Below are 22,885 nucleotides of genomic sequence, written 5' to 3'. Positions count from 1 at the left end.
GCTGTGTAGGGCTGAGTGCTTGAAAGTGAGAGGCTGTGTCGGACTCAGTGTTTGAAGGTGTGAGATTGTGTAGGACTCAGTGTTTGAAGGTGTGAGGCTGTGTGGGGCTCAGTGTTTTAAAGATGTGTGACTGTATAGGTCTCAGTGTTTGAAGATGTGAGACTGTGTAGGGCTCAGTGTTTGAAGATGTGAGACTTTGTAGGACTCAGTGTTTGAAGATGTGAGGCTGTGTTGGGCTCAGTGTTTGAAGGTGTGAGACTGTATAGGGCTCAGTGTTTGAAGGTGTGAGGCTGTGTCGGGCTCAGTGTTTGAAGGTGTGAGACTGTGTAGGACTCAGTGTTTGAAGGTATGAGACTGTGTAGGGCTCAGTGTTGGAAGGTGTGAGACAGTGTAGGGCTCAGTGTTTGAAGATGTGAGACTGTGTAGGACTCAGTGTTTGAAGGTGTGAGACTGTGTAGAGCTCAGTGTTTGAAGGTGTGAGACTGTGTAGGGTTCAGTGTTTGAAGATGTGAGACTGTGTAGGGCTCAGTGTTTGAAGGTGTGAGACTGTGTAGGGCTCAGTGTTTGAAGATGTGAGACTGTGTAGGACTCAGTGTTTGAAGGTGTGAGCCTGTGTCGGGCTCAGTGTTTGAAGGTGTGAGACTGTGTAGAGCTCAGTGTTTGAAGGTGTGAGTCTGTGTAGGGCTCAGTGTTTGAAGATGTGAGACAGTGTAGGGCTCAGTGTTTGAAGGTGTGAGACTGTGTAGGGCTCAGTGTTTGAAGATGTGAGACTGTGTCGGACTCAGTGTTTGAAGATGTGAGACTGTGTAGGGCTCAGTGTTGGAAGGTGTGAGACAGTGTAGGGCTCAGTGTTTGAAGGTGAGAGGCTGTGTTGGGCTCAGTGTTTGAAGGTGTGAGACTGTGTAGGACTCAGTGTTTGAAGGTGTAAGGCTGTGTAGGGCTCAGTGTTTGAAGGTGTGTGACTGTGTAGGACTCAGTGTTTGAAGATGTGAGACTGTGTCGGGTTCAGTCTTTGAAGATGTGAGACTTTGTAGGGCTCAGTGTTTGAAGATGTGAGGCTGTGTCGGGCTCAGTGTTTGAAGGTGTGAGACTGTGCAGGGCTCAGTGTTTGAAGATGTGAGTCTGTGTAGGGCTCAATGTTTGAAGATGTGAGGCTGTGTCGGGCTCAGTGATTGAAGATGTGAGACTGTATAGGACTCAATGTTTGAAGATGTGAGGCTGTGTCGGGCTCAGTGTTTGAAGGTGTGAGACTGTGTAGGGCTGAGTGTTTGAAGATGTGAGACTGTATAAGTCTCAGTGTTTGAAGATGTGAGAATGTGTAGGGCTCAGTGTTTGAATGTGAGAGGCTGTGTAGGACTCAGTGTTTGAAGATGTGAGACTGTGTAGGCTCAGTGTTTGAAGGTGTGAGAATGTGTAGGGCTCAGTGTTTGAATGTGAGAGACTGTGTCGGGATCAGTATTTGAATATGTGAGACTGTGTGGGACTCAGTGTTTGAAAGTGAGAGGCTGTGTAGGGCTCAGTGTTTGAAGGTGTGAGACTGTGTAGGGCTCAGTGTTTGAAGGTGTGAGACTGTGTAGTGCTCAGTATTTGAAGATGTGAGACTGTGTAGGCTCAGTGTTTGAAGGTGTGAGAATGTGTAGGGCTCAGTGTTTGAATGTGAGACTGTGTAGGACTCAGTGTTTGAAGGTGAGAGGCTGTGTCGGGCTCAGTGTTTGAAGATGTGAGGCTGGTTGGGGCTCAGTGTTTGAAGGTGTGAGACTGTGTAGGACTCAGTCTTTGAAGATGTGAGACTTTGTAGGGCTCAGTGTTTGAAGATGTGAGGCTGTGTAGGGCTCAGTGTTTGAAGGTGTGAGACTGTGTAGGGCTCAGTGTTTGAAGGTGTGAGGCTGTGTGGGGCTCAGTGTTTGAATGTGTGTGACTGTATATGTCGCAGTGTTTGAAGGTGTGAGATTGTGTCGGACTCAGTGGTTGAAGATGTGAGACTGTGCAGGGCTCAGTGTTTGAAGGTGTGAGGCTGTGTGGGGCTCAGTGTTTGAAGATGTGTGACTGTGTCGGGCTCAGTGTTTGAAGATGTGAGGCTGTGTCGGACTCAGTGTTTGAAGATGTGAGGCTGTGTAGGACTCAGTGTTTGAAGAAGTGAGGCTGTGTAGGGCTCAGTCTTTGAAGATGTGAGACTTTGTAGGGCTCAGTGTTTGAAGATGTGAGGCTGTGTAGGGCTCAGTGTTTGAAGGTGTGAGACTGTGTAGGGCTCAGTGTTTGAAGATGTGAGACTGTGTAGGGCTCAGTGTTTGAAGGTGTGAGGCTGTGTCGGACTCAGTGTTTGAAGGTGTGAGATTGTGTAGGACTCAGTGTTTGAAGGTGTGAGGCTGTGTGGGGCTCAGTGTTTGAAGATGTGTGACTGTATAGCTCTCAGTGTTTGAAGATGTGAGACTGTGTAGGGCTCAGTGTTTGAAGATGTGAGACTTTGTAGGACTCAGTGTTTGAAGGTGTGAGACTGTGTAGGGCTCAGTGTTTGAAGGTGTGAGACTGTGTAGTGCTCAGTATTTGAAGATGTGAGACTGTGTAGGCTCAGTGTTTGAAGGTGTGAGAATGTGTAGGGCTCAGTGTTTGAAGATGTGAGACTGTGCAGGGCTCAGTGTTTGAAGGTGTGAGATTGTGTTGGACTCAGTGTTTGAAGGTGTGAGATTGTGTAGGGCTCAGTGGTTGAAGGTGTGAGAATGTGTAGGGCTCAGTGCTTGAAAGTGAGAGGCTGTGTAGGACTCAGTGTTTGAAGGTGTGAGACTGTGTTAGGGCTCAGTGTTTGAAGGTGTGAGATTGTGTAGGGCTCAGTGTTTGAAGATGTGAGACTGTGCAGGGCTCAGTGTTTGAAGGTGTGAGATTGTGTTGGACTCAGTGTTTGAAGGTGTGAGATTGTGTAGGGCTCAGTGGTTGAAGGTGTGAGAATGTGTAGGGCTCAGTGTTTGAAGATGTGAGACTGTGTAGGGCTCAGTGTTTGAATGTGAGCAACTGTATATGTCGCAGTGTTTGAAGGTGTGAGATTGTTTAGGACTCAGTGGTTGAAGATGTGAGACTGTGTAGGGCTCAGTGTTTGAAGGTGTGAGGCTGTGTAGGGCTCAGTGTTTGAAGGTATGAGACTGTGTCAGGATCAGTATTTGAAGATGTGAGACTGTGTAGGCTCAGTGTTTGAAGGTGTGAGAATGTGTAGGGCTCAGTGTTTGAATGTGAGAGGCTGTGTAGGACTCAGTGTTTGAAGGTGAGAGGCTGTGTAGGGCTCAGTGCTTGAAAGTGAGAGGCTGTGTAGGACTCAGTGTTTGAAGGTGTGAGATTGTGTAGGGCTCAGTGGTTGAAGGTGTGAGAATGTGTAGGGCTCAGTGTTCGAAGATGTGAGACTGTGTAGGACTCAGTGTTTGAAGATGTGAGGCTGTGTAGGGCTCAGTGTTTGAAGGTGTTAGACTGTATATGTCGCAGTGTTTGAAGGTGTGAGATTGTGTAGGACTCAGTGGTTGAAGATGTGAGACTGTGTGGGGCTCAATGTTTGAAGGTGTGAGGCTGTGTGGGGCTCAGTGTTTGAAGATGTGAGACTGTGTAGGCTCAGTGTTTGAAGGTGTGAGAATGTGTAGGGCTCAGTGTTTGAATGTGAGAGGCTGTGTAGGACTCAGTGTTTGAAGGTGAGAGGCTGTGTAGTGCTCAGTGCTTGAAAGTGAGAGGCTGTGTTGGACTCAGTGTTTGAAGGTGTGAGATTGTGTAGGGCTCAGTGTTTGAAGATGTGAGACTGTGCAGGGCTCAGTGTTTGAAGGTGTGAGATTGTGTAGGCTCAGTGTTTGAAGGTGTGAGACTGTGTAGGACTCAGTGTTTGAAGGTGTAAGGCTGTGTAGGGCTCAGTGTTTGAAGGTGTGTGACTGTGTAGGACTCAGTGTTTGAAGATGTGAGACTGTGTCGGGTTCAGTCTTTGAAGATGTGAGACTTTGTAGGGCTCAGTGTTTGAAGATGTGAGGCTGTGTCGGGCTCAGTGTTTGAAGGTGTGAGACTGTGCAGGGCTCAGTGTTTGAAGATGTGAGTCTGTGTAGGGCTCAATGTTTGAAGATGTGAGGCTGTGTCGGGCTCAGTGATTGAAGATGTGAGACTGTATAGGACTCAATGTTTGAAGATGTGAGGCTGTGTCGGGCTCAGTGTTTGAAGGTGTGAGACTGTGTAGGGCTGAGTGTTTGAAGATGTGAGACTGTATAAGTCTCAGTGTTTGAAGATGTGAGAATGTGTAGGGCTCAGTGTTTGAATGTGAGAGGCTGTGTAGGACTCAGTGTTTGAAGATGTGAGACTGTGTAGGCTCAGTGTTTGAAGGTGTGAGAATGTGTAGGGCTCAGTGTTTGAATGTGAGAGGCTGTGTAGGACTCAGTGTTTGAAGGTGAGAGGCTGTGTAGGGCTCAGTGCTTGAAAGTGAGAGGCTGTGTAGGGCTCAGTGTTTGAATGTGTGCAACTGTATATGTCGCAGTGTTTGAAAGTGTGAGATTGTGTAGGACTCAGTGGTTGAAGATGTGAGACTGTGTAGGGCTCAGTGTTTGAAGGTGTGAGGCTGTGTAGGGCTCAGTGTTTGAAGGTATGAGACTGTGTCGGGATCAGTATTTGAATATGTGAGACTGTGTGGGACTCAGTGTTTGAAGGTGTGAGGCTGTGTAGGGCTCAGTGTTTGAAGGTGTGAGACTGTGTAGGGCTCAGTGTTTGAAGGTGTGAGACTGTGTAGTGCTCAGTATTTGAAGATGTGAGACTGTGTAGGCTCAGTGTTTGAAGGTGTGAGAATGTGTAGGGCTCAGTGTTTGAATGTGAGAGGCTGTGTAGGACTCAGTGTTTGAAGGTGAGAGGCTGTGTCGGGCTCAGTGTTTGAAGATGTGAGGCTGGTTGGGGCTCAGTGTTTGAAGGTGTGAGACTGTGTAGGACTCAGTGTTTGAAGAAGTGAGGCTGTGTAGGGCTCAGTCTTTGAAGATGTGAGACTTTGTAGGGCTCAGTGTTTGAAGATGTGAGGCTGTGTAGGGCTCAGTGTTTGAAGGTGTGAGACTGTGTAGGGCTCAGTGTTTGAAGGTGTGAGGCTGTGTGGGGCTCAGTGTTTGAATGTGTGTGACTGTATATGTCGCAGTGTTTGAAGGTGTGAGATTGTGTAGGACTCAGTGGTTGAAGATGTGAGACTGTGCAGGGCTCAGTGTTTGAAGGTGTGAGGCTGTGTGGGGCTCAGTGTTTGAAGATGTGTGACTGTGTCGGGCTCAGTGTTTGAAGATGTGAGGCTGTGTCGGACTCAGTGTTTGAAGATGTGAGGCTGTGTAGGACTCAGTGTTTGAAGAAGTGAGGCTGTGTCGGGCTCAGTCTTTGAAGATGTGAGACTTTGTAGGGCTCAGTGTTTGAAGATGTGAGGCTGTGTAGGGCTCAGTGTTTGAAGGTGTGAGACTGTGTAGGGCTCAGTGTTTGAAGATGTGAGACTGTGCAGGGCTCAGTGTCTGAAGGTGTGAGGCTGTGTCGGGCTCAGTGTTTGAAGGTGTGAGACAGTGTAGGGCTCAGTGTTTGAAGATGTGTGACTGTGTAAGGCTCAGTGTTTGAAGATGTGAGACTGTGTAGGGCTCAGTGTTTGAAGGTGTGAGACTGTGTCGGGCTCAGTGTTTGAAGGTTAGAGGCTGTGTAGGGCTCAGTGTTTGAAGGTATGAGACTGTGTAGGGCTCAGTGTTTGAAGGTGTGAGACTGTGTAGTGCTCAGTATTTGAAGATGTGAGACTGTGTAGGCTCAGTGTTTGAAGGTGTGAGAATGTGTAGGGCTCAGTGTTTGAATGTGAGAGGCTGTGTAGGGCTCAGTGCTTGAAAGTGAGAGGCTGTGTCGGACTCAGTGTTTGAAGGTGTGAGATTGTGTAGGACTCAGTGTTTGAAGGTGTGAGGCTGTGTGGGGCTCAGTGTTTGAAGATGTGTGACTGTATAGGTCTCAGTGTTTGAAGATGTGAGACTGTGTAGGGCTCAGTGTTTGAAGATGTGAGACTTTGTAGGACTCAGTGTTTGAAGGTGTGAGACTGTGTAGGGCTCAGTGTTTGAAGGTGTGAGATTGTGTAGGGCTCAGTGTTTGAAGATGTGAGACTGTGCAGGGCTCAGTGTTTGAAGATGTGAGACTGTGTAGGGCTCAGTGTTTGAATGTGAGCAACTGTATATGTCGCAGTGTTTGAAGGTGTGAGATTGTGTAGGACTCAGTGGTTGAAGATGTGAGACTGTGTAGGGCTCAGTGTTTGAAGGTGTGAGGCTGTGTAGGGCTCAGTGTTTGAAGGTATGAGACTGTGTCGGGATCAGTATTTGAAGATGTGAGACTGTGTAGGCTCAGTGTTTGAAGGTGTGAGAATGTGTAGGGCTCAGTGTTTGAATGTGAGAGGCTGTGTAGGACTCAGTGTTTGAAGGTGAGAGGCTGTGTAGGGCTCAGTGCTTGAAAGTGAGAGGCTGTGTAGGACTCAGTGTTTGAAGGTGTGAGATTGTGTAGGGCTCAGTGGTTGAAGGTGTGAGAATGTGTAGGGCTCAGTGTTTGAAGATGTGAGGCTGTGTAGGGCTCAGTGTTTGAAGGTGTTAGACTGTATATGCCGCAGTGTTTGAAGGTGTGAGATTGTGTAGGACTCAGTGGTTGAAGATGTGAGACTGTGTGGGGCTCAATGTTTGAAGGTGTGAGGCTGTGTGGGGCTCAGTGTTTGAAGATGTGAGACTGTGTAGGCTCAGTGTTTGAAGGTGTGAGAATGTGTAGGGCTCAGTGTTTGAAAGTGAGAGGCTGTGTTGGACTCAGTGTTTGAAGGTGTGAGACTGTGTTAGGGCTCAGTGTTTGAAGGTGTGAGATTGTGTAGGGCTCAGTGTTTGAAGATGTGAGACTGTGCAGGGCTCAGTGTTTGAAGGTGTGAGATTGTGTAGGCTCAGTGTTTGAAGGTGTGAGAATGTGTTGGGCTCAGTGTTTGAATGTGAGAGGCTGTGTAGGACTCAGTGTTTGAAGATGTGAGACTGTGTAGGCTCAGTGTTTGAAGGTGTGAGAATGTGTAGGGCTCAGTGTTTGAATGTGAGAAGCTGTGTAGGACTCAGTGTTTGAAGGTGAGAGGCTGTGTAGGGCTCAGTGCTTGAAAGTGAGAGGCTGTGTAGGACTCAGTGTTTGAACGTGTGAGATTGTGTAGGGCTCAGTGGTTGAAGGTGTGAGAATGTGTAGGGCTCAGTGTTCGAAGATGTGAGGCTGTGTAGGACTCAGTGTTTGAATGTGTGCGACTGTGTCGGGCTCAGTGTTTGAAGGTGTGAGACTGTGTAGTGCTCAGTATTTGAAGATGTGAGACTGTGTAGGGCTCAGTGTTTGAAGGTGTGAGGCTGTGTGGGGCTCAGTGTTTGAAGATGTGTGACTGTGTCGGGCTCAGTGTTTGAAGGTGTGAGACTGTGTAGTGCTCAGTATTTGAAGATGTGAGACTGTGTCGGCTCAGTGTTTGAAGGTGTGAGAATGTGTAGGGCTCAGTGTTTGAATGTGAGGGGCTGTGTAGGACTCAGTGTTTGAAGGTGAGAGGGTGTGTTGGGCTCAGTGCTTGAAAGTGAGAGGCTGTGTAGGACTCAGTGTTTGAAGGTGTGAGATTGTGTAGGGCTCAGTGGTCGAAGGTGTGAGAATGTGTAGGGCTCAGTGTTCGAAGATGTGAGACTGTGTAGGACTCAGTGTTTGAAGATGTGAGGCTGTGTAGGGCTCAGTGTTTGAATGTGTGCGACTGTATATGTCGCAGTGTTTGAAGGTGTGAGATTGTGTAGGACTCAGTGGTTGAAGATGTGAGACTGTGTAGGGCTCAGTGTTTGAAGGTGAGAGGCTGTGTAGGAATCAGTGTTTGAAGGTATGAGACTGTGTCGGGCTCAGTGTTGGAAGGTGTGAGACAGTGTAGGGCTCAGTGTTTGAAGATGTGTGACTGTGTAAGGCTCAGTGTTTGAAGATGTGAGACTGTGTAGGGATCAGTGTTTGAAGGTGTGAGACTGTGTAGGACTCAGTGTTTGAAGGTGTGAGGCTGTGCCGGGATCAGTATTTGAAGATGTGAGACTGTGTAGGACTCAGTGTTTGAAGGTGTGAGGCTGTGTAGGGCTCAGTGTTTGAAGGTATGAGATTGTGTAGGGCTCAGTGTTTGAAGGTGTGAGATTGTGTAGTGCTCAGTATTTGAAGATGTGAGACTGTGTAGGCTCAGTGTTTGAAGGTGTGAGAATGTGTAGGGCTCAGTGTTTGAATGTGAGAGGCTGTGTAGGACTCAGTGTTTGAAGGTGAGAGGCTGTGTAGGGCTCAGTGCTTGAAAGTGAGAGGCTGTGCAGGACTCAGTGTTTGAAGATGTGAGACTGTGTAGGACTCAGTGTTTGAAGATGTGAGACTGTGTAGGGCTCAGTGTTTGAAGATGTGAGACTGTGTAGGGCTCAGTGTTTGAATGTGTGCGACTGTATATGTCGCAGTGTTTGAAGGTGTGAGATTGTGTAGGACTCAGTGGTTGAAGATGTGAGACTGTGTAGGGCTCAGTGTTTGAAGGTGTGAGGCTGTGTGGGGCTCAGTGTTTGAAGATGTGTGACTGTGTCGGGCTCAGTGTTTGAAGATGTGAGGCTGTGTCGGACTCAATGTTTGAAGATGTGAGACTGTGTAGGGCTCAGTGTTTGAATGTGTGCGACTGTATATGTCGCAGTGTTTGAAGATGTGAGACTGTGTGGGGCTCAGTTTTTGAAGATGTGAGGCTGTGTAGGACTCAGTGTTTGAAGAAGTGAGGCTGTGTAGGGCTCAGTGTTTGAAGATGTGAGACTTTGTAGGGCTCAGTGTTTGAAGATGTGAGGCTGTGTAGGGCTCAGTGTTTGAAGGTGTGAGACTGTGTAGGGCTCAGTGTTTGAAGATGTGAGACTGTGTCGGGCTCAGTGTTTGAAGGTGTGAGGCTGTGTCGGGCTCAGTGTTTGAAGGTGCGAGACAGTGTAGGGCTCAGTTTTTGAAGATGTGTGACTGTGTAAGGCTCAGTGTTTGAAGATGTGAGACTGTGTAGGGCTCAGTGTTTGAAGGTGAGAGGCTGTGTAGGACTCAGTGTTTGAAAGTGAGAGGCTGTGTAGGGCTCAGTGCTTGAAGATGTGAGACTGTGTAGGGCTCAGTGTTTGAATGTGTGCGACTGTGTAGGGCTCAGTGTTTGAAGGTGTGAGACTGTGTAGTGCTCAGTATTTGAAGATGTGAGACTGTGTAGGGCTCAGTGTTTGAAGGTGTGAGGCTGTGTGGGGCTCAGTGTTTGAAGATGTGTGACTGTGTCGGGCTCAGTCTTTGAAGATGTGAGGCTGTGTCGGACTCAGTGTTTGAAGGTGTGAGACTGTGTCGGGCTCAGTGTTTGAATGTGTGCGACTGTATATGTCGCAGTGTTTGAAGGTGTGAGATTGTGTAGGACTCAGTGTTTGAAGGTGTGAGACTATGTAGGGCTCAGTGTTTGAATGTGTGCGACTGTATGTGTCGCAGTGTTTGAAGATGTGAGACTGTGTAGGACTCAATGTTTGAAGATGTGAGACTGTGTAGGGCTCAGTGTTTGAAGGTGTGAGGCTGTGTGGGGCTCAGTGTTTGAAGATGTGTGACTGTGTCGGGCTCAGTCTTTGAAGATGTGAGACTGTGTAGGACTCAGTGTTTGAAGATGTGAGACTATGTAGGGCTCAGTGTTTGAATGTGTGCGACTGTATATGTCGTAGTGTTTGAAGGTGTGAGATTGTGTAGGACTCAGTGGTTGAAGGTGTGAGACTGTGCAGATCTCAGTGTTTGAAGGTGTGAGACTGTGTAGGGCTCAGTGCTGGAAGGTGTGAGATAGTGTGGGGCTCAGTGTTTGAAGGTGTGAGACTGTGTCAGGCTCAGTGTTTGAAGATGTGAGGCTGTGTAGGGCTCAGTGTTTTCAGGTGAGAGGCTGTGTAGGAATCAGTGTTTGAAGGTGTGAGACTGTGTAGGGCTCAGTGTTTGAAGGTTAGAGGCTGTGTAGGGCTCAGTGTTTGAAGGTATGAGACTGTGTAGGGCTCAGTGTTGGAAGGTGTGAGACAGTGTCGGGCTCAGTGTTTGAAGATGTGTGACTGTGTAAGGCTCAGTGTTTGAAGATGTGAGACTGTGTAGGGCTCAGTGTTTGAAGGTGTGAGACTGTGTCGGGCTCAGTGTTTGAAGATGTGAGGCTGGTTAGGGCTCAGTGTTTGAAGGTGTGAGGCTGTGTCGGGATCAGTATTTGAAGATGTGAGACTGTGTAGGACTCAGTGTTTGAAGGTGTGAGGCTGTGTAGGGCTCAGTGTTTGAAGGTGTGAGACTGTGTAGGGCTCAGTGTTTGAAGGTGTGAGAATGTGTAGGGCTCAGCGTTTGAATGTGAGAGGCTGTGTAGGACTCAGTGTTTGAAGGTGAGAGGCTGTGTAGGGCTCAGTGCTTGAAAGTGAGAGGCTGTGTAGGACTAGTATTTGAAGGTGTGAGATTGTGTAGGGCTCAGTGGTCGAAGGTGTGAGAATGTGTAGGACTCAGTGTTTGAAGATGTGAGACTGTGTAGGGCTCAGTGTTTGAATGTGTGCGAATGTATATGTCGCAGTGTTTGAAGGTGTGAGATTGTGTAGGACTCAGTGGTTGAAGATGTGAGACTGTGTAGGGCTCAGTGTTTGAAGGTCTGAGGCTGTGTGGGGCTCAGTGTTTGAAGATGTGTGACTGTATCGGGCTCAGTGTTTGAAGATGTGAGGCTGTGTAGGGCTCAGTGTTTGAAGATGTGAGGCTGGGTTGGGCTCAGTGTTTGAAGATGTGAGACTGTGTAGGGCTCAGTGTTTGAATGTGTGCAACTGTATATGTCGCAGTGTTTGAAGGTGTGAGGCTGTGTGGGGCTCAGTGTTTGAAGGCGTGAGGCTGTGTAGGGCTCAGTCTTTGAAGATGTGAGACTTTGTGGGGCTCAGTGTTTGAAGATGTGAGGCTGTGTAGGGCTCAGTCTTTGAAGGTGTGATACTGTGTAGGGCTCAGTGTTTGAAGATGTGAGGCTGTGTAGGGCACAGTGTTTGAAGATGTGAGACTGAGTAGGACTCAGTGTTTGAAGATGTGAGGCTGTGTCGGGCTCAGTGTTTGAAGGTGTGAGACTGTGTACGGCTCAGTGTTTGAAGATGTGTGACTGTGCAGGGCTCAGTGTTTGAAGATATGAGGCTGTGTAGGGCTCAATGTTTGAAGGTGTGAGACTGTGTAGGGCTCAGTGTTTGAAGATGTGAGGCTGGGTTGGGCTGTGTTTGAAGGTGAGAGGCTGTGTAGGGCTCAGTGTTTGAAGGTATGAGACTGTGTAGGGCTCAGTGTTGGAAAGTGTGAGACAGTGTAGGGCTCAGTGTTTGAAGATGTGTGACTGTGTAAGGCTCAGTGTTTGAAGGTGTGAGACTGTGTAGGGCTCAGTGTTTGAAGGTGTGAGACTGTGTCGGGCTCAGTGTTTGAAGATGTCAGGCTGGTTAGGGCTCAGTTTTTGAAGATGTGATACTGTGTAGGACTCAGTGTTTGAAGGTGTGAGACTCTGCAGATCTCAGTGTTTGAAGATGTGAGACTGTGTAGGGCTCAGTGTTTGAAGATGTGAGACTGTGTAGGACTCAGTGTTTGAATGTGTGCGACTGTATATGTCGCAGTGTTTGAAGGTGTGTGATTGTGTAGGACTCAGTGGTTGAAGATGTGAGACTGTGTAGGGCTCAGTGTTTGAAGGTGTGAGGCTGTGTAGGACTCAGTGTTTGAAGAAGTGAGGCTGTGTAGGTCTCAGTCTTTGAAGATGTGAGACTTTGTAGGGCTCAGTGTTTGAAGATGTGAGGCTGTGTAGGGCTCAGTGGTTGAAGGTGTGAGACTGTGTAGGGCTCAGTGTTTGAAGATGTGTGACTGTGCAGGGCTCAGTGTTTGAAGATGTGAGGCTGTGTAGGGCTCAATGTTTGAAGATGTGAGGCTGTGTAGGGCTCAGTGTTTGAAGATGTGAGACTGTGTAGGACTCAGTGTTTGAAGATGTGAGGCTGTGTCGGGCTCAGTGTTTGAAGGTGTGAGACTGTGTACGGCTCAGTGTTTGAAGATGTGAGACTGTGCAGGACTCAGTGTTTGAAGGTGTGAGACTGTGTCGGGCTCAGTGTTTGAAGGTGAGGGGCTGTGTAGGGCTCAGTGTTTGAAGGTGTGAGACTGTGTAGGACTCAGTGTTTGAAGGTGTGAGACTGTGTAGGCTCAGTGTTTGAAGATGTGAGACTGTGTAGGGCTCAGTGTTTGAAGGTGTGAGACTGTGTAGGGCTCAGTGTTTGAAGATGTGAGACTGTGTCGGACTCAGTGTTTGAAGGTGTGAGACTGTGTCGGGCTCAGTGCTGGAAGGTGTGAGACATTGTAGGGCTCAGTGTTTGAAGCTGTGAGACTGTGTCGGGCTCAATGTTTGAAGATGAGAGGCTGTGTAGGGCTCAGTGTTTTCAGGTGAGAGGCTGTGTAGGAATCAGTGTTTGAAGGTGTGAGACTGTGTAGGGCTCAGTGTTTGAAGGTTAGAGGCTGTGTCGGGCTCAGTGTTTGAAGGTATGAGACTGTGTAGGGCTCAGTGTTGGAAGGTGTGAGACAGTGTAGGGCTCAGTGTTTGAAGATGTGTGACTGTGTAAGGCTCAGTGTTTGAAGATGTGAGACTGTGTAGGGCTCAGTGTCTGAAGGTGTGAGACTGTGTCGGGCTCAGTGTTTGAAGATGTGAGGCTGGTTAGGGCTCAGTGTTTGAAGGTGTGAGGCTGTGTCGGGATCAGTATTTGAAGATGTGAGACTCTGTAGGACTCAGTGTTTGAAGGTGTGAGGCTGTGTAGGGCTCAGTGTTTGAAGGTGTGAGACTGTGTAGGGCTCAGTGTTTGAAGGTGTGAGACTGTGTAGTGCTCAGTATTTGAAGATGTGAGACTGTAGACTCAGTGTTTGAAGGTGTGAGAATGTGTAGGGCTCAGCGTTTGAATGTGAGAGGCTGTGTAGGACTCAGTGTTTGAAGGTGAGAGGCTGTGTCGGGCTCAGTGCTTGAAAGTGAGAGGCTGTGTAGGACGAGTGTTTGAAGGTGTGAGATTGTGTAGGGCTCAGTGGTCGAAGGTGTGAGAATGTGTAGGGCTCAGTGTTCGAAGATGTGATACTGTGCAGGACTCAGTGTTTGAAGATGTGAGACTGTGTAGGGCTCAGTGTTTGAATGTGTGCGACTGTATATGTCGCAGTGTTTGAAGGTGTGAGATTGTGCAGGACTCAGTGGTTGAAGATGTGAGACTGTGTAGGGCTCAGTGTTTGAAGGTGTGAGGCTGTGTGGGGCTCAGTGTTTGAAGATGTGTGACTGTATCGGGCTCAGTGTTTGAAGATGTGAGGCTGTGTGGGACTCAGTGTTTGAAGATGTGAGACTGTGTAGGACTCAATGTTTGAAGATGTGAGACTATGTAGGGCTCAGTGTTTGAATGTGTGCGACTGTATATGTCGCAGTGTTTGAAGGTGTGAGATTGTGTAGGACTCAGTGTTTGAAGGTGTGAGACTGTGTAGGGCTCAGTGTTTGAAGATGTGAGACTTTGTAGGGCTCAGTGTTTGAAGATGTGAGGCTGTGTAGGGCTCAGTGTTTGAAGGTGTGAGACTGTGTAGGGCTCAGTGTTTGAAGATGTGAGGCTGTGTCGGGCTCAGTGTTTGAAGGTGTGAGACTGTGTACGGCTCAGTGTTTGAAGATGTGTGACTGTGCAGGGCTCAGTGTTTGAAGATGTGAGGCTCTGTAGGGCTCAATGTTTGAAGATGTGAGACTGTGTCGGGCTCAGTGTTTGAAGATGTGAGACTGTGTAGGACTCAGTGTTTGAAGATGTGAGGCTGTGTAGGGCTCAGTGTTTGAAGATGTGAGACTGAGTAGGACTCAGTGTTTGAAGATGTGAGACTGTGTCGGGCTCAGTGTTTGAAGGTGTGAGACTGTGCAGGGCTCAGTGTTTGAAGATGTGAGGCTGTGTCGGGCTCAGTGTTTGAAGGTGTGAGACTGTGTCGGGCTCAGTGTTTGAAGATGTGAGACTGTGTAGGGCTCAGTGTTTTAAGGTGAGAGGCTGTGTAGGAATCAGTGTTTGAAGGTGTGAGACTGTGTCGGGCTCAGTGTTTGAAGGTTAGAGGCTGTGTAGGGCTCAGTGTTTGAAGGTATGAGACTGTGTAGGGCTCAGTGTTGGAACGTTGAGACAGTGTAGGGCTCAGTGTTTGAAGATGTGTGACTGTGTAAGGCTCAGTGTTTGAAGATGTGAGACTGTGTAGGGCTCAGTGTTTGAAGGTGTGAGACTGTGTCGGGCTCAGTGTTTGAAGATGTGAGGCTGGTTAGGGCTCAGTGTTTGAAGGTGTGAGGCTGTGTCGGGATCAGTATTTGAAGATGGGAGACTGTGTAGGCTCAGTGTTTGAAGGTGTGAGAATGTGTAGGGCTCAGTGTTTGAATGTGAGAGGCTGTGTAGGGCTCAGTGTTTGAAGGTGTGAGACTGTGTAGGGCTCAGTGTTTGAAGATGTGAGACTGTGTAGGACTCAGTGTTTGAAGGTGTGAGACTGTGTAGGGCTCAGTGCTGGAAGGTGTGAGACAGTGTAGGGCTCAGTGTTTGAAGGTGTGAGACTGTGTCGGGCTCAGTGTTTGAAGATGTGAGACTGTGTAGGACTCAGTTTTTGAAGATGTGAGACTGTGTAGGCTCAGTGTTTGAAGGTGTGAGAATGTGTAGGGCTCAGTGTTTGAATGTGAGAGGTTGTGTAGGGCTCAGTGTTTTAAGGTGAGAGGCTGTGTAGGAATCAGTGTTTGAAGGTGTGAGACTGTGTAGGGCTCAGTGTTTGAAGGTTAGAGGCTGTGTAGGGCTCAGTGTTTGAAGGTATGAGACTGTGTAGGGCTCAGTGTTGGAAGGTGTGAGACAGTGTAGGGCTCAGTGTTTGAAGATGTGTGACTGTGTAAGGCTCAGTGTTTGAAGATGTGAGACTGTGTAGGGGTCAGTGTTTGAAGGTGTGAGACTGTGTCGGGCTCAGTGTTTGAAGATGTGAGGCTGGTTAGGGCTCAGTGTTTGAAGGTGTGAGGCTGTGTCGGGATCAGTATTTGAAGATGTGAGACTGTGTAGGACTCAGTTTTTGAAGATGTGAGACTGTGTAGGCTCAGTGTTTGAAGGTGTGAGAATGTGTAGGGCTCAGTGTTTGAATGTGAGAGGCTGTGTAGGACTCAGTGTTTGAAGGTGAGAGGCTGTGTAGGGCTCAGTGCTTGAAAGTGAGAGGCTGTGTAGGACTAGTGTTTGAAGGTGTGAGATTGTGTAGGGCTCAGTGGTCGAAGGTGTGAGAATGTGTAGGGCTCAGTGTTCGAAGATGTGATACTGTGTAGGACTCAGTGTTTGAAGATGTGAGACTGTGTAGGGCTCAGTGTTTGAATGTGTGCGACTGTATATGTCGCAGTGTTTGAAGGTGTGAGATTGTGTAGGGCTCAGTGGTTGAAGATGTGAGACTGTGTAGGGCTCAGTGTTTGAAGGTGTGAGGCTGTGTGGGGCTCAGTGTTTGAAGATGTGTGACTGTATCGGGCTCAGTGTTTGAAGATGTGAGGCTGTGTAGGACTCAGTGTTTGAAGATGTGAGGCTGTGTCGGACTCAATGTTTGAAGATGTGAGACTATGGAGGGCTCAGTGTTTGAATGTGTGCGACTGTATATGTCGCAGTGTTTGACGGTGTGAGATTGTGTAGGACTCAGTGTTTGAAGGTGTGAGACTGTGTCGGGCTCAGTGTTTGAATGTGTGCGACTGTATATGTCGTAGTGTTTGAAGATGTGAGACTGTGTAGGGATCAGTGTTTGAAGGTGTGAGGCTGTGTGGGGCTCAGTGTTTGAAGAAGTGAGGCTGTGCAGGGCTCAGTCTTTGAAGATGTGAGACTTTGTAGGGCTCAGTGTTTGAAGATGTGAGGCTGTGTTGGGCTCAGTGTTTGAAGGTGTGAGACTGTGTAGGGCTCAGTGTTTGAAGATGTGAGACTGAGTAGGACTCGGTGTTTGAAGATGTGAGGCTGTGTCGGGCTCAGTGTTTCAAGGTGTGAGACTGTGTACGGCTCAGTGTTTGAAGATGTGTGACTGTGCAGGGCTCAGTGTTTGAAGATGTGTGACTGTGTAAGGCTCAGTGTTTGAAGATGTGAGACTGTGCAGGGCTCAGTGTTTGAAGGTGTGAGACTGTGTCGGGCTCAGTGTTTGAAGATGTGAGGCTGGTTAGGGCTCAGTGTTTGAAGGTGTGAGGCTGTGTCGGGATCAGTATTTGAAGATGTGAGACTGTGTAGGCTCAGTGTTTGAAGGTGTGAGAATGTGTAGGGCTCAGTGTTTGAATGTGAGAGGCTGTGTAGGGCTCAGTGTTTGAAGGTGTGAGACTGTGTAGGGCTCAGTGTTTGAAGATGTGAGACTGTGTAGGACTCAGTGTTTGAAGGTGTGAGACTGTGTAGGGCTCAGTGCTGGAAGGTGTGAGACAGTGTAGGGCTCAGTGTTTGAAGGTGTGAGACTGTGTCGGGCTCAGTGTTTGAAGATGAGAGGCTGTGTAGGGCTCAGTGTTTTAAGGTGAGAGGCTGTGTAGGAATCAGTGTTTGAAGGTGTGAGACTGTGTAGGGCTCAGTGTTTGAAGGTTAGAGGCTGTGTAGGGCTCAGTGTTTGAAGGTATGAGACTGTGTAGGGCTCAGTGTTGGAAGGTGTGAGACAGTGTAGGGCTCAGTGTTTGAAGATGTGTGACTGTGTAAGGCTCAGTGTTTGAAGATGTGAGACTGTGTAGGGCTCAGTGTTTGAAGGTGTGAGACTGTGTCGGGCTCAGTGTTTGAAGATGTGAGGCTGGTTAGGGCTCAGTGTTTGAAGGTGTGAGGCTGTGTCGGGATCAGTATTTGAAGATGTGAGACTGTGTAGGACTCAGTTTTTGAAGATGTGAGACTGTGTAGGCTCAGTGTTTGAAGGTGTGAGAATGTGTAGGGCTCAGTGTTTGAATGTGAGAGGCTGTGTAGGACTCAGTGTTTGAAGGTGAGAGGCTGTGTAGGGCTCAGTGCTTGAAAGTGAGAGGCTGTGTAGGACTAGTGTTTGAAGGTGTGAGATTGTGTAGGGCTCAGTGGTCGAAGGTGTGAGAATGTGTAGGGCTCAGTGTTCGAAGATGTGATACTGTGTAGGACTCAGTGTTTGAAGATGTGAGACTGTGTAGGGCTCAGTGTTTGAATGTGTGCGACTGTATATGTCGCAGTGTTTGAAGGTGTGAGATTGTGTAGGACTCAGTGGTTGAAGATGTGAGACTGTGTAGGGCTCAGTGTTTGAAGGTGTGAGGCTGTGTGGGGCTCAGTGTTTGAAGATGTGTGACTGTATCGGGCTCAGTGTTTGAAGATGTGAGGCTGTGTAGGACTCAGTGTTTGAAGATGTGAGGCTGTGTAGGACTCAATGTTTGAAGATGTGAGACTATGGAGGGCTCAGTGTTTGAATGTGTGCGACTGTATATGTCGCAGTGTTTGAAGGTGTGAGATTGTGTCGGACTCAGTGTTTGAAGGTGTGAGACTGTGTAGGGCTCAGTGTTTGAATGTGTGCGACTGTATATGTCGTAGTGTTTGAAGATGTGAGACTGTGTAGGGCTCAGTGTTTGAAGGTGTGAGGCTGTGTGGGGCTCAGTGTTTGAAGAAGTGAGGCTGTGCAGGGCTCAGTCTTTGAAGATGTGAGATTTTGTAGGGCTCAGTGTTTGAAGATGTGAGGCTGTGTTGGGCTCAGTGTTTGAAGGTGTGAGACTGTGTAGGGCTCAGTGTTTGAAGATGTGAGGCTGTGTAGGGCTCAGTGTTTGAAGATGTGAGACTGAGTAGGACTCGGTGTTTGAAGATGTGAGGCTGTGTCGGGCTCAGTGTTTCAAGGTGTGAGACTGTGTACGGCTCAGTGTTTGAAGATGTGTGACTGTGCAGGGCTCAGTGTTTGAAGATGTGAGGCTCTGTAGGGCTCAATGTTTGAAGATGTGAGACTGTGTCGGGCTCAGTGTTTGAAGATGTGAGACTGTGTCGGGCTCAGTGTTTGAAGATGTGAGGCTGTGTAGGGCTCAATGTTTGAAGGTGTGAGACTGTGTAGGGCTCAGTGTTTGAAGAAGTGAGGCTGTGTAGGGCTCAGTCTTTGAAGATGTGAGACTTTGTAGGGCTCAGTGTTTGAAGATGTGAGGCTGTGTAGGGCTCAGTGTTTGAAGGTGTGAGACTGTGTAGGGCTCAGTGTTTGAAGATGTGAGGCTGTGTAGGGCTCAGTGTTTGAAGATGTGAGACTGAGTAGGACTCAGTGTTTGAAGATGTGAGGCTGTGTCGGGCTCAGTGTTTGAAGGTGTGAGACTGTGTCCGGCTCAGTGTTTGAAGATGTGTGACTGTGCAGGGCTCAGTGTTTGAAGATGTGAGGCTGTGTAGGGCTCAATGTTTGAAGATGTGAGACTGTGTCGGGCTCAGTGTTTGAAGATGTGAGACTGTGTAGGACTCAGTGTTTGAAGATGTGAGGCTGTGTCGGGCTCAGTGTTTGAAGGTGTGAGACTGTGAAGGGCTCAGTGTTTGAAGATGTGAGACTGTGTAGGGCTCAGTGTTTGAAGGTGTGAGGCTGTGTCGGGCTCAGTGTTTGAAGATGTGAGGCTGGTTAGGGCTCAGTGTTTGAAGGTGTGAGGCTGTGTCGGGATCAGTATTTGAAGATGTGAGACTGTGTAGGACTCAGTTTTTGAAGATGTGAGACTGTGTAGGCTCAGTGTTTGAAGGTGTGAGAATGTGTAGGGCTCAGTGTTTGAATGTGAGAGGCTGTGTAGGTCTCAGTGTTTGAAGGTGAGAGGCTGTGCAGGGCTCAGTGCTTGAAAGTGAGAGGCTGTGCAGGACTAGTGTTTGAAGGTGTGAGATTGTGTAGGGCTCAGTGGTCGAAGGTGTGAGAATGTGTAGGGCTCAGTGTTCGAAGATGTGATACTGTGTAGGACTCAGTGTTTGAAGATGTGAGACTGTGTAGGGCTCAGTGTTTGAATGTGTGCGACTGTATATGTCGCAGTGTTTGAAGGTGTGAGATTGTGTAGGACTCAGTGGTTGAAGATGTGAGACTGTGTAGGGCTCAGTGTTTGAAGGTGTGAGGCTGTGTGGGGCTCAGTGTTTGAAGATGTGTGACTGTATCGGGCTCAGTGTTTGAAGATGTGAGGCTGTGTAGGACTCAGTGTTTGAAGATGTGAGGCTGTGTAGGACTCAATGTTTGAAGATGTGAGACTATGGAGGGCTCAGTGTTTGAATGTGTGCGACTGTATATGTCGCAGTGTTTGAAGGTGTGAGATTGTGTAGGACTCAGTGTTTGAAGGTGTGAGACTGTGTAGGGCTCAGTGTTTGAAGATGTGAGACTATGTAGGGCTCAGTGTTTGAATGTGTGCGACTGTATATGTCGTAGTGTTTGAAGATGTGAGACTGTGTAGGGCTCAGTGTTTGAAGGTGTGAGGCTGTGTGGGGCTCAGTGTTTGAAGAAGTGAGGCTGTGCAGGGCTCAGTCTTTTAAGATGTGAGACTTTGTAGGGCTCAGTGTTTGAAGATGTGAGGCTGTGTAGGGCTCAGTGTTTGAAGGTGTGAGACTGTGTAGGGCTCAGTGTTTGAAGATGTGAGACTGAGTAGGACTCGGTGTTTGAAGATGTGAGGCTGTGTCGGGCTCAGTGTTTCAAGGTGTGAGACTGTGTACGGCTCAGTGTTTGAAGATGTGTGACTGTGCAGGGCTCAGTGTTTGAAGATGTGAGGCTCTGTAGGGCTCAATGTTTGAAGATGTGAGACTGTGTCGGGCTCAGTGTTTGAAGATGTGAGACTGTGTCGGGCTCAGTGTTTGAAGATGTGAGGCTGTGTAGGGCTCAATGTTTGAAGGTGTGAGACTGTGTAGGGCTCAGTGTTTGAAGAAGTGAGGCTGTGTAGGGCTCAGTCTTTGAAGATGTGAGACTTTGTAGGGCTCAGTGTTTGAAGATGTGAGGCTGTGTAGGGCTCAGTGTTTGAAGGTGTGAGACTGTGTAGGGCTCAGTGTTTGAAGATGTGAGGCTGTGTAGGGCTCAGTGTTTGAAGATGTGAGACTGAGTAGGACTCAGTGTTTGAAGATGTGAGGCTGTGTCGGGCTCAGTGTTTGAAGGTGTGAGATTGTGTCCGGCTCAGTGTTTGAAGATGTGTGACTGTGCAGGGCTCAGTGTTTGAAGATGTGAGGCTGTGTAGGGCTCAATGTTTGAAGATGTGAGACTGTGTCGGGCTCAGTGTTTGAAGATGTGAGACTGTGTAGGACTCAGTGTTTGAAGATGTGAGGCTGTGTCGGGCTCAGTGTTTGAAGGTGTGAGACTGTGTCGGGCTCAGTGTTTGAAGATGTGAGACTGTGTAGGGCTCAGTGTTTGAAGGTGTGAGGCTGTGTCGGGCTCAGTGTTTGAAGATGTGAGACTGTCTAGGGCTCAGTGTTTTAAGGTGAGAGGCTGTGTAGGAATCAGTGTTTGAAGGTGTGAGACTGTGTAGGGCTCAGTGTTTGAAGGTTAGAGGCTGTGTAGGGCTCAGTGTTTGAAGGTATGAGACTGTGTAGGGCTCAGTGTTGGAAGGTGTGAGACAGTGTAGGGCTCAGTGTTTGAAGATGTGTGACTGTGTAAGGCTCAGTGTTTGAAGATGTGAGACTGTGTAGGGCTCAGTGTTTGAAGGTGTGAGACTGTGTCGGGCTCAGTGTTTGAAGATGTGAGGCTGGTTAGGGCTCAGTGTTTGAAGGTGTGAGGCTGTGTCGGGATCAGTATTTGAAGATGTGAGACTGTGTCGGACTCAGTGTTTGAAGGTGTGAGGCTGTGTAGGGCTCAGTGTTTGAAGGTGTGAGACTGTGTAGGGCTCAGTGTTTGAAGGTGTGAGACTGTGTAGTGCTCAGTATTTGAAGATGTGAGACTGTGTCGGCTCAGTGTTTGAAGGTGTGAGAATGTGTCGGGCTCAGTGTTTGAATGTGAGAGGCTGTGTAGGACTCAGTGTTTGAAGGTGTGAGACTGTGTAGGGCTCAGTGTTTGAAGATGTGAGACTGTGTAGGGCTCAGTGTTTGAAGGTGTGAGACTGTGTCGGGCTCAGTGTTTGAAGATGTGAGACTGTGTAGGGCTCAGTGTTTTAAGGTGAGAGTCTGTGTAGGGCTCAGTGTTTGAAGATGTGAGTCTGTGTCGGGCTCAGTGTTTGAAGATGTGAGAAAGTGTAGGACTCAGTGTTTGAAGCTGTGAGACTGTGTAGGGCTCAGTGTTTGAAGATATGAGACTGTGTAGGGCTCAGTGTTTGAAGGTGTGAGACTGTACATGTCGCAGTGTTTGAAGGTGTGAGATTGTGTAGGACTCAGTGTTTGAAGATGTGAGACTGTGTTGGGCTCAGTGTTTGAAGGTGTGAGGCTGTGTAGGAGTCAGTGTTTGAAGATGTGAGACTGTGCAGGAGTCAGTGTTTGAAGATGTGAGACTGTGTTGGGCTCAGTGTTTGAAGATGTGAGACTGTGCAGGAGTCAGTGTTTGAAGATGTGAGACTGTGCAGGAGTCAGTGTTTGAAGATGTGAGACTGTGTCGGGTTCAGTCTTTGAAGATGTGAGACTTTGTAGGGTTCAGTGATTGAAGATGTGAGACTGTGTAGGACTCAGTGTTTGAAGATGTGAGGCTGTGTAGGGCTCAGTGTTTGAAGGTGAGAGGCTGTGTAGGGCTCAGTGCTTGAAAGTGAGAGGCTGTGTAGGACTCAGTGTTTGAAGGTGTGAGATTGTGCAGGGCTCAGTGGTTGAAGGTGTGAGAATGTGTAGGGCTCAGTGTTCGAAGATGTGAGACTGTGTAGGGCTCAGTGTTTGAAGATGTGAGGCTGTGTAGGACTCAATGTTTGAATGTGTGCGACTGTATATGTCGCAGTGTTTGAAGGTGTGAGATTGTGTAGGACTCAGTGGCTGAAGATGTGAGACTGTGTAGGACTCAATGTTTGAATGTGTGCGACTGTATATGTCGCAGTGTTTGAAGATGTGTGACTGTGTCGGGCTCAGTATTTGAAGATGTGAGGCTGTGTAGGACCCAGTGTTTGAAGAAGTGAGGCTGTGTAGGGCTCAGTCTTTGAAGATGTGAGACTTTGTAGGGCTCAGTGTTTGAAGATGTGAGGCTGTGTAGGGCTCAGTGTTTGAAGGTGTGAGGCTGTGTCGGGCTCAGTGTTTGAAGGTGTGAGACTGTGTCGGGCTCAGTGTTTGAAGATGTGAGACTGTGTAGGGCTCAGCGTTTTAAGGTGAGAGGCTGTGTAGGAATCAGTGTTTGAAGGTGTGAGACTATGTAGGGCTCAGTGTTTGAAGGTTAGAGGCTGTGTAGGGCTCAGTGTTTGAAGGTATGAGACTGTGTAGGGCTCAGTGTTGGAAGGTGTGAGACAGTGCAGGGCTCAGTGTTTGAAGATGTGTGACTGTGTAAGGCTCAGTGTTTGAAGATGTGAGACTGTGTAGGGCTCAGTGTTTGAAGGTGTGAGACTGTGTCGGGCTCAGTGTTTGAAGATGTGAGGCTGGTTAGGGCTCAGTGTTTGAAAGTGTGAGGCTGTGTCGGGATTAGTATTTGAAGATGTGAGACTGTGTAGGACTCAGTGTTTGAAGGTGTGAGGCTGTGTCGGGCTCAGTGTTTGAAGGTGTGAGACTGTGTAGGGCTCAGTGTTTGAAGGTGTGAGACTGTGTAGTGCTCAGTATTTGAAGATGTGAGACTGTGTAGGCTCAGTGTTTGAAGGTGTGAGAATGTGTAGCGCTCAGTGTTTGAATGTGAGAGGCTGTGTAGGACTCAGTGTTTGAAGATGTGAGACTGTGTAGGCTCAGTGTTTGAAGGTGTGAGAATGTGTAGGGCTCAGTGTTTGAATGTGAGAGGCTGTGTAGGACTCAGTGTTTGAAGATGTGAGACTGTGTGGGCTCAGTGTTTGAAGGTGTGAGAATGTGTAGGGCTCAGTGTTTGATGTGAGAGGGTGTGTAGG

The sequence above is a fragment of the Pristiophorus japonicus genome, chromosome 9 (assembly GCF_044704955.1).
Source record: "Pristiophorus japonicus isolate sPriJap1 chromosome 9, sPriJap1.hap1, whole genome shotgun sequence".
Taxonomy (NCBI): Eukaryota; Metazoa; Chordata; class Chondrichthyes; family Pristiophoridae; genus Pristiophorus; species Pristiophorus japonicus.
The sequence above is the reverse complement of the archived record's forward strand: the minus strand, read 5'-3'. Positions refer to the sequence as shown.